General features: G+C 40.0%; 1 protein-coding gene across 5 annotated transcripts in view; it reads right to left on the bottom strand.

The window, feature by feature from the left end:
* prox1a (prospero homeobox 1a) overlaps positions 1-8898 on the bottom strand; it is a 37173-nt gene that overhangs the window by 9034 nt on the left and 19241 nt on the right. The window lies entirely within an intron of this gene.

The raw sequence follows: 8898 nt of genomic DNA, 5'->3' as shown, positions 1-8898 counted from the left end.
TGTGATGATCAACATTACGCCACAAATTCTGCCAGTTAAGTTTAATCCGTGTTGAAAAATCACTTTTAACTGATTTGTTTTATTTAGTATCATTACAAATAAGACTAGCTGGCCACCGGTTCCTGCCCCCCAGCTTGATCAGTTTTCTGGCAGCACTGCATCCTCAGCGCTGCTGTTGCCAAGGATGAGAGGACACAGAGACCGTCTTATGAAAAGAGGGATATTATATCGCCCCTCCACTGAGAAACATAAGACAAGAGGTGAAAGAGGGGGGAGACATGTAGAGCAGTCATGATCAGCAGCCCCGGTACTTCAACCAGCATTCATTCACCCCACTGCGTGTGCACTTGGGCCCTCTATACAAACTGCCCCCGAATCTACTCTGTTTGTTGGGTAAATATTGATTGAGGAGAGACTTACCTCCTGATAACTGCCATACAAATCAAGGACTTGCATGGGGAGGGGAAGGGAAGGAGGGCTGAGCGAATGCTTGTGTGTGGGAAATGTCATGGACGAGTACCGCAGATGAAGACACGGTCTGTGAAACGTTTGTATCTCAAAAGGCCACAGGGTGGGGAACTGAAAACCCAGACCCACTCTCTGTCCCTGCTAAGAGTTTCTTCTTCGGAGGAAAGTCCTGGTTTTCTCACCAGAGTTAATCATTAAAGGGGAAGAGTCTACTTTCCATTTCATTGCGGCTCCTGTTTGATATCGCCTTTGTTTGGAGCTGTTGTATCTTACGGCTTATATTTGCTCAGGCCAACCTGTCCAGTCAAAGGTGATAAATTCACCTGCTGGCCAGTAAGATTTCTCAGAGATTGTCGAGGAGAAAAAAAGTATCTCACAAATCTAAAGCATTTCACAGTTTCAGTGATGATGATGCAACATTGTTATGATTGAAATTAAGTCGATATATCTTTCGATATGGCACAAATAATAACAATTTAATAATTTAGTTTTTTTTTTCTAAATCATGAACCTATATTGTAAGGAAACTGTGAAATGCTTTATCATTATCACCATTTCCCCATCTCGATCTTTAATCTGAGAAGCAAACACTTCCCTTTTACTACTGGTAAGGATCCTCAAAGTTCTTTATTCTGTTGTTTGATATATATATTTTAGGGCACATATTCCAGTAGAAAGAAATTAAGAACAACAAAATAAAGACCTTTTAAACTATTGCAGGAGGTTGAGTTTTTTTCCAGGAGATAATGGATTGACAGAGCGCAAACAAGTCTCAAGGCCAGGGGGCTGAAAGCATAAGAGTCCACCCCTCTCACCTCCCACCCACTCTCTCTCAGTTTCTCTCTATCACTGCTTGTCCTGGAGCTAGACTTAACTTCAAAAGAACAACATCCCGTTGAACGAGAAACGTTAAACTGAACGCTGGACATTCGGCTCCAGCTAATCAATAGCACATAGAAAGCAAAACCTTGCAGTTTGATAAACTCTTGGCTGGAGTGTCAATCAGGCAAACAGATTGCATGTTTCCCTCTCTGATAAAGATTCTTTCAAAACCCACTGTGATGCAACTGAGCTCCACAAACTGTCCAGGCAACCTTGAAGCACGCCTAGGTTCTCACTGAAAATGCTGGACAAACATGCGCATATTGCTGCTGATTCTGCATTGGCCTTGATGAAAACTATTTTTCATACTTAAGAAAACTTTGAGCAAGCACCATATGCCCATTTCTCAAGGCACGCTGGCACATAGTGAGTGTGTGTGTGTGTGTGAGTGGATATATTTGCGCTCACCTTTAAATAAGGTCATTCGCAGTTTTTTTTTTTTTTTTCACAGAAGATGAAACAAGCATTATAAAAGGAATTGTTCAGCCAGAAAAAGAAAAAAAGAACCATTTTTACATGCTTTTTTCTTGATGGAACACAAAATTAGATTTTTAAAAAAAGAATAAGCTAATAAGAAAAGTAATGTGAACTTTGGGGACAGAACTTTACAATGTAAGGTTGATTCAGTGCACAAAAACTGAATTATTTGTTCACAAATCACACTGGTCTGGTTGTCCAACTGACCGATTCAAAGATTATCGTTACAGTTGTCACATTAATTTGTCAAATGGCTTTTGAAGACTAGAAATATAGTGTATACTTGAATACATTGTATTTCATTGAAAAAGAAGGACCAGTATATTACTGAAAATGTATTGTTTTGTGTTTCATGGAAGAAAGAAAGTCATTAAGGTTTGGAACGAGGTTGAGTAATAATGAGTTTTCATTTTTGGTTGAACTATTCATTTAATGAAGAATGCTTATTATGCTTAATCGGATTTGTCCTTTCACCCTTCAATATCACTGCATTTACTAAAGCAAACAATGCCACAATGACATGTGCACTTCAAAATTCAGGGGCAGTAGGTCTCTGACCTAGAGGAGGGTCTGGGTTCAAACCTGCTTGGGCTAAAGGTTATGAAGTCATTTGTCTCAAATTGCAGTTGAACCCCATGAAAGAAGAGAGTGTTTGAGGGAGGGAAAGAGAGAAAGAGGGACATCTGGAGGAGAAGGAGGGGGGAGACGGAGGACAGAATGGCCTAAGGACTGGAGCAGGCAGGAGGAGGAGAAAGGCAGCTTGGAGTTGGGTCTTTCTTGTCTGGCTGAAGAAAGGATCTGGCACCGAGACTAATGAAGAGAAGAGGGAGGGAGACATAGACGGGGCGGTCGGGTGGGAGATGTGCCAGGGTTTGGAGAAAGCCGTGCACGAGTGCTACAGATGTGTTTGAACCCCCTGGAGCAAAATAATGACATAATCACCAGTGGTGTCACTGAGCAGACTGCACACAAGGTGACATGAGAGAACATGGAAGGAGTCTGGGTGAAAAACAGGAGGCCCGCCTGCTCCGTCGAAGAACTTTCCATCAAAAACTATTTGTAGAGAGCTATAAAGATTGGCACTGACACTGGCAGGTGTTTCTCAGTTTGTGCCACTTCAGGAACTTATCTTTAGGAGGAAGGAGTTCCAGCAAGCTTGCAGGCCCTACTTAAAAAACTACTTAACGCCCTGTTTATGTTCTGTCACAGGTCCCTTCATGACAACAGAATTCCAGCCCATGGCAGCCAGCACTTAACGCTGAGAGGCAATTAAAGGAAGTGTATATTCAGTGCCACAATGTCACACTTTAGGGCAGGAAGCATGTGATGCTTGCTGGTGGGACACGGTCAAGTTCATCCTGTGTTCTTAGTCCTAAAATACCCATTTAAATGGTATTTTCATATACTTTTCATATGAGTTTTTTCTTGTTTTCAGAAAATTCCTGAACATCCTTGGTTCATGGAACATAAGACTTGTTTTCAGAGAATTTAATTCTGAAACGTATTTTGCTGATAGCAATAAGCCGATAATTATTTTGATACTATGGCCAATAACCAATAAATAAGAAGTATTCAAATATTGTTGCTTTGTCTAAATAAATTCAAAATAAAAGACTAAAAACTAATATCAATCGTTATAAATGCTACAGATGAATTTAGGCATCAACATTATATTATTAATGTGCAGAATAAAAAATAAAAAGATATTCTGAAATTTGCCAAAGATTACATTTAACAGTGTTATTAAATTTGGTTTCTAAAGATTAACTTTAAGTGGGCGTTAAATGGCGGCTAAGGTAAAAGAAATGTAAAAATACTGGTAATAAAATTTAATTTATACATCCAGTATTGACCAAACCGACAATAACAATAATATGGTATCAATACTGTTACAATGATCTAAATACTATTGATGTTTAGCATAAAACAAGAAAAGAATTAAGTACATTTTAAGTGAATTCATATTGTTTTAAAGCTATTGTAATATTTTTACTGGAAAACAAGAGAAAAATACTGAATACAAATTATTTTTGTTGTGTACTAGATGTTCTTGAGTAGTCAATTATATGCAGTCATTAAGTTCTAAAGTAGTTAAATGAAACACTCATTAAATTTATAGCGTGAGGGAAAGAATTGAGCTTAAACGGTATATAATACATCTATGATTTATTCTCTCTCTGTGTGTGTGTGTAGTAGTAGTAGTAGTTTTCTTTGGCTGGTGCTGAAGACTGCAGGGCTTGGTCCCTCTGTGCAACTTAGTGACCATTAATAAGTCATTTTGTCTGGAAAAAAAAACATTGCCTGAAAGCATCACACACTCTTATCTAATTTCTGTCTCTGTTTCTCTGAGTAATATACAATATAGAGTGCCTACAGCAGTTTGGCTTTAAGTCCCTCTAAACCGCCATCACCAGACAGTTAGGCTGAAAAAACTCTTTGTGTTTGGTAAGTGAAGCAGTCTAAAATAGGTGTGCTTTCGTTGCACCTTCCATTATGAATTAGTAAATTACATCTCCTTGTTGATGTTGCTATTTGTGCTATTAACAAACAAAAGATAAGTCTTTAATGCAGATTTGATGGCAGCGATTACAATGTCCCTTGGTAAGTACAGTCAAGGCCATTGGATGTAATGTGCTGTACTGTTGCGTTCTCCAGGTCACCTCCACTAATGATTAACCAACATGCTGAGGAATTTCAGTTCCCACAAGAGTTGCATGAGAAGAAATCACACAGACCCTGCGAGTGATCTCATCTATAAAAGACATGGGAATGGATATTCCCTTTAAATGGCAGGTAAAAGAAAAGAAATATTTTAGTTAAACCTGACTACTATTAAATTCACTATCTGCCAGTCTAATTTTAAAATATTGCCTAAAGTGCATTCAATAAAGACATAAAGAGTGCGAGGCTTATTCTATCAGTGGCTGCAATGGGAACAGAACCCAAGTGTCGTCCTATAACTAGATTACTGGAGCTTCTCTGACGTGAAGCATGGTAATAACTAAGCTAATATGATGGGAGTTTGTTTTCATAGAGCTCTATTACGTTCGGCTGGGGATAGTACTGTGTGAAGGGGAGCCGCGAAGCGTGACATTTATAGCAAAGCGGTAGTGAAAAAAGAGGAAATGCATTATAGTCTCCTATCCATCAGCTCTCCAGTGATGAATTGATTCAGCACCGAGTATAAGAGGCTGTTAGTGGCATACTGCTAAACCAATTGTACTTGATATTAAAGCATAGAAGTATTTTTATATCCTATTTGTATTATATAGGGCTACTCTATATTTGTAATTGTTCAAATTTTCTGTTTTATTTTTTGTCAAAATAAATACACCTAGACAAATCTAGACTTAGATTCTACTGCTACATTGCTGGGGCGTTTTTCTTCCTGTAAAATAAGTGTTGTAATTGTAAGTGTCAGTCCATCAGACAGTATGATCTAATTAGAGAGAGGAAGATGATTGTGACCAAGAGCCCTTGAAGACAATAGTCTGCATCATCTGACCACAGTGACTCTTTATATCACATGACGTGCTAAGGGTTCACCACAGAACACTTATTGTGAGGGGTGCCATCCCAGCTGCGTGTGCGCTTGCCATACAATGGGGCACCAAGTCTGACTTTGTCTTTGGTTTCATTTGAGCGGATATTGTATATACTTTTGCTGCATATTAGATGCGGGTTAAAATTCACAACAACAAATTCGGTTTTGATATTGAGACTGTGCTGATTATTAAGAGATAAATGTTAAACTCATAATTGAAGCATTTTTTTATGTAATTTGAACATTAAATAACATTATATGTGCAAGTTTAACGGAAGCCAGCTAGTCAAGAGCGGTGCAGGTAAAACCTCACTCCCCTGATCTCAAGAGGCGCTCTAGCGACAGACGCTAGAGACTGCGGTCTTTAGCCTCCTTGTCAGAGCACAGAGGGTAGAGCCTGTAGATACATTTTTTTTTTATGCTACACGTTTTTGTTTTTCCCCAGGAAGAAAATGAGATGTATAGGGGTTACAACTAATATTAAGCTGAATCCTCCCTAATGTATCCTTTTAACGTCCACACTATCTCGTAGCACCGTCCGTAGCTTTGAGTGGCGTTATAATGGAAGCGTGAGGTGAGCTGGCAGACCACACCGCAGGTCAGTGTGAGGTCAGAGAGGAAGAAGTGAAACCAGAGCCTGATCCTAAGATGTGCTAGTGTAGCGTGGCACAAGCTAGCAGCTCAAAGATAAACAACAGTAAACTAGCCCTCTGTGGGGGAGCTGTGTGTGGACTTGGGAGGCCAGGACCTCCTGGCAGTCACGATGGCAGCTCTCTACGCTCTTATTGATAACCTTCTTTTCTCATGAGGCAGGGGAGATAATACACTCCTGGAACAAGGGTAAAGGGAGATGAATGTTAGACAATAGACGGTCGCAGTAAAGGGACCATCCGCACAGTCTTTGAACTTTTCCCTGTCTCCAAAGGACAATTAATAATGAAGGCCTTTGGGGTAGGTCACACCAGACATGGACAAGAGGAGACGAGAGAAGAAACAAAAGGGAAGAGAAACCTGGAGAAGAGGGGGACGTGTTGGATGTTGGATAATTGATCTTTTTCAAGGGGGAGTGTTGCTGGTCAGAGCATCTTAAATTGCATCATTTACATTATGTGCTTGTCTTATAGACATTTAAATTCTTATTTAAGTATTTATATAATATTCCATCTTAATATGAAATAATAAGTAAGCCTTATAATTATGTTGATTTCCCTTAAACGTATAAACACTTTGGCTCTGTTTGTTTGCGCAGCTCTACAACAGCAACACTGGCTCAACCAATGGTGTGTATTTTGGGCGGGGCTATCTGTTTGATTGACCAATGGCAGACGAGGGGAGAGTTTGTTAATTAAAGTCATTAATTTTGCAGTTCCGTTTGTTGACGCTAGCGGCGCAGAAATTACACACTTCACCTTTTAAGTATTCCCTCAACTATAACGGTATCTTTTTAACCTTGGAATTTCGCCACACAAACAAAACTAATATGTGAGTGGGAAACAAACAAAGTCTCTAAGTTTCATTCACTCAGAATGATAATAGCCACGGACACCTGATAGCCAAAAGATACCAAGACGAGAACTCTTGAAGTCAAAGGAGGTCTGTGTGAGTGTGCTGTGGGTATATGACCACCAACAATTTTTCAAAAAGGCTCAGAGATCACAGGGACCAAAGAAAGAGAGCAAGAGACTAAGCCTTCTCTATGCTCTCCTCAGCCGGTTCATGGGAGGAGGGTACAAGGACTGAAGACAAGGCGAGTCTAGGGCAAGTTGGGGGGGAGGACACTCAGGGGGGTTTGACAGAAGAGCCTTGAACTATTTTGTGGCCGAAAGATGAGACCTTCCCAGAGCTGTCATAAAAATGTCTCCTTATCCCAGTGGAGCCCGTGGACCCCACCCCTCTTAGAACTCTTCAATGGTGCCTGTGATGTGATACAGTAAGTGTGAAGACGGCTCCTGAGAACCAGATGCCACAATTACAGGGCCTGGAAACGCCACTTTGGCTAACAATGCGTAACTGTGCTGCGAGATTTAACAGGTGTTCGCTTTCTTTGAACGATTAAATGCTCTGTAACTTTTTTTAGACTTTAAAGGATTTGTTCACCAAATATTTTTCACACTCACTGAAAGAAATTTAGAAAAATGTTTATGCAGCTCTTTTCCATAAAAAACCAGTCTAGTTCCAAAATAGACAACAAAAAAAGTCTTCAGAAGCCATAAAATAGCTTTATTAATTAAATTATGCACTGACAATCTTCATTTTTTCACAAATGGCATGTCAACATTTCAAAATTTCATAGTTTAATAGCTAAAATGTTTCTGTAAATAACAACCTATATTCAGTCTGTTCCTCACACAAAGCTGTCATATGACTTCAAAAGACTTTGAATACAGCACACACGTCATATGGACCTCTTTTATGGTGCCTTCTTTATATTATATGAATGAGCTCTAGTTGTTGGAAAAGAGCTGCATGAAAACCCTTAAGAAATCCTCCTTTTGAGTTCCATGGAAAGAAAATAACAGCATAGTTTGGAAGGACCTAGCAAATAATGACCAAATTTTCATGCTTAAGTGAACAACCCTTTTGAAAAAAATATTCTAATGTGTCCATTAGCCTATGCAGAATAAACAAATGATGTTTCCAGACAACAGTTAAGCAGGCCTGTTAGGCATGATCATATCTGGTTTGTACATAGAAAAACCCCTTCAGCTAAGAGATAACACTTGCCACATTGCTGGCAGCTCTGTTTAGGAGAGAAGACGAGAAAGGGGGATTCTCTCTTTTTTTGGGGGGAGCCTTTCAGGGTCCGGACATCATAAGCTGTGTCTATGCAAATGTCCTTGATTGTGTTCATTTGTGCCATTGTCCAGCTAAGACAAACAGAGCAGTAATTAGGAGAAAAATGATGGTGTATCGAGACAGCACGATGGAGGAGGAGCCGAATGAAGGATAAACAACTTGAAAGAAAACAGCAAGCTTGGTGAGAACAACACAAGTGCATTGAAGGCAATTAATGAAGCTCCTTTAATTACGGCCTTTGCTCAATCCACCATGAGGAATGTGACAATTATGTCATTAAAAAGTTTGTAATGGGAAAGTGAGGGGTGAGTACATTCGAAGAGGATGAAAGACACAAGGCAGCGAAAAGGAAGTGCAATGAAAGAGAGGGAGAGAGAAATGACAGGGCCCAACTACAAAAAAGAAAGTCTCAAAGGAGGAGGAAGCACATTACTGGTGCACATTGACAGACTAGATTAACATCAAACGATCAGCACAACAGAGGGTATATTCATTCAGGAGGAGCTAGCAAGGTGGTACTTTGATGATGCTAAATTTGGCAGAAAGAGCAACTTGCTGAATCGGCGAGGGTTCCAGTTTCATGCCTCGCAGTCTGACAGGTGGAGAAGAGAAAATTTAGTACAAAAAAAGCCTCAGCATGAAGTGTCCCTTTGCACCGCCAAAGGTTGTGTGACCTCTCTCTGCGGCACGGACTTGCTGTGGGATATCGCCGCATGCTAGACAAGACATGG

Source organism: Leuciscus leuciscus (genome assembly GCF_965113295.1).
Source record: "Leuciscus leuciscus genome assembly, chromosome: 17".
NCBI classification, from domain to species: Eukaryota; Metazoa; Chordata; class Actinopteri; order Cypriniformes; family Leuciscidae; genus Leuciscus; species Leuciscus leuciscus.
The sequence above is the reverse complement of the archived record's forward strand: the minus strand, read 5'-3'. Positions and strand labels throughout refer to the sequence as shown.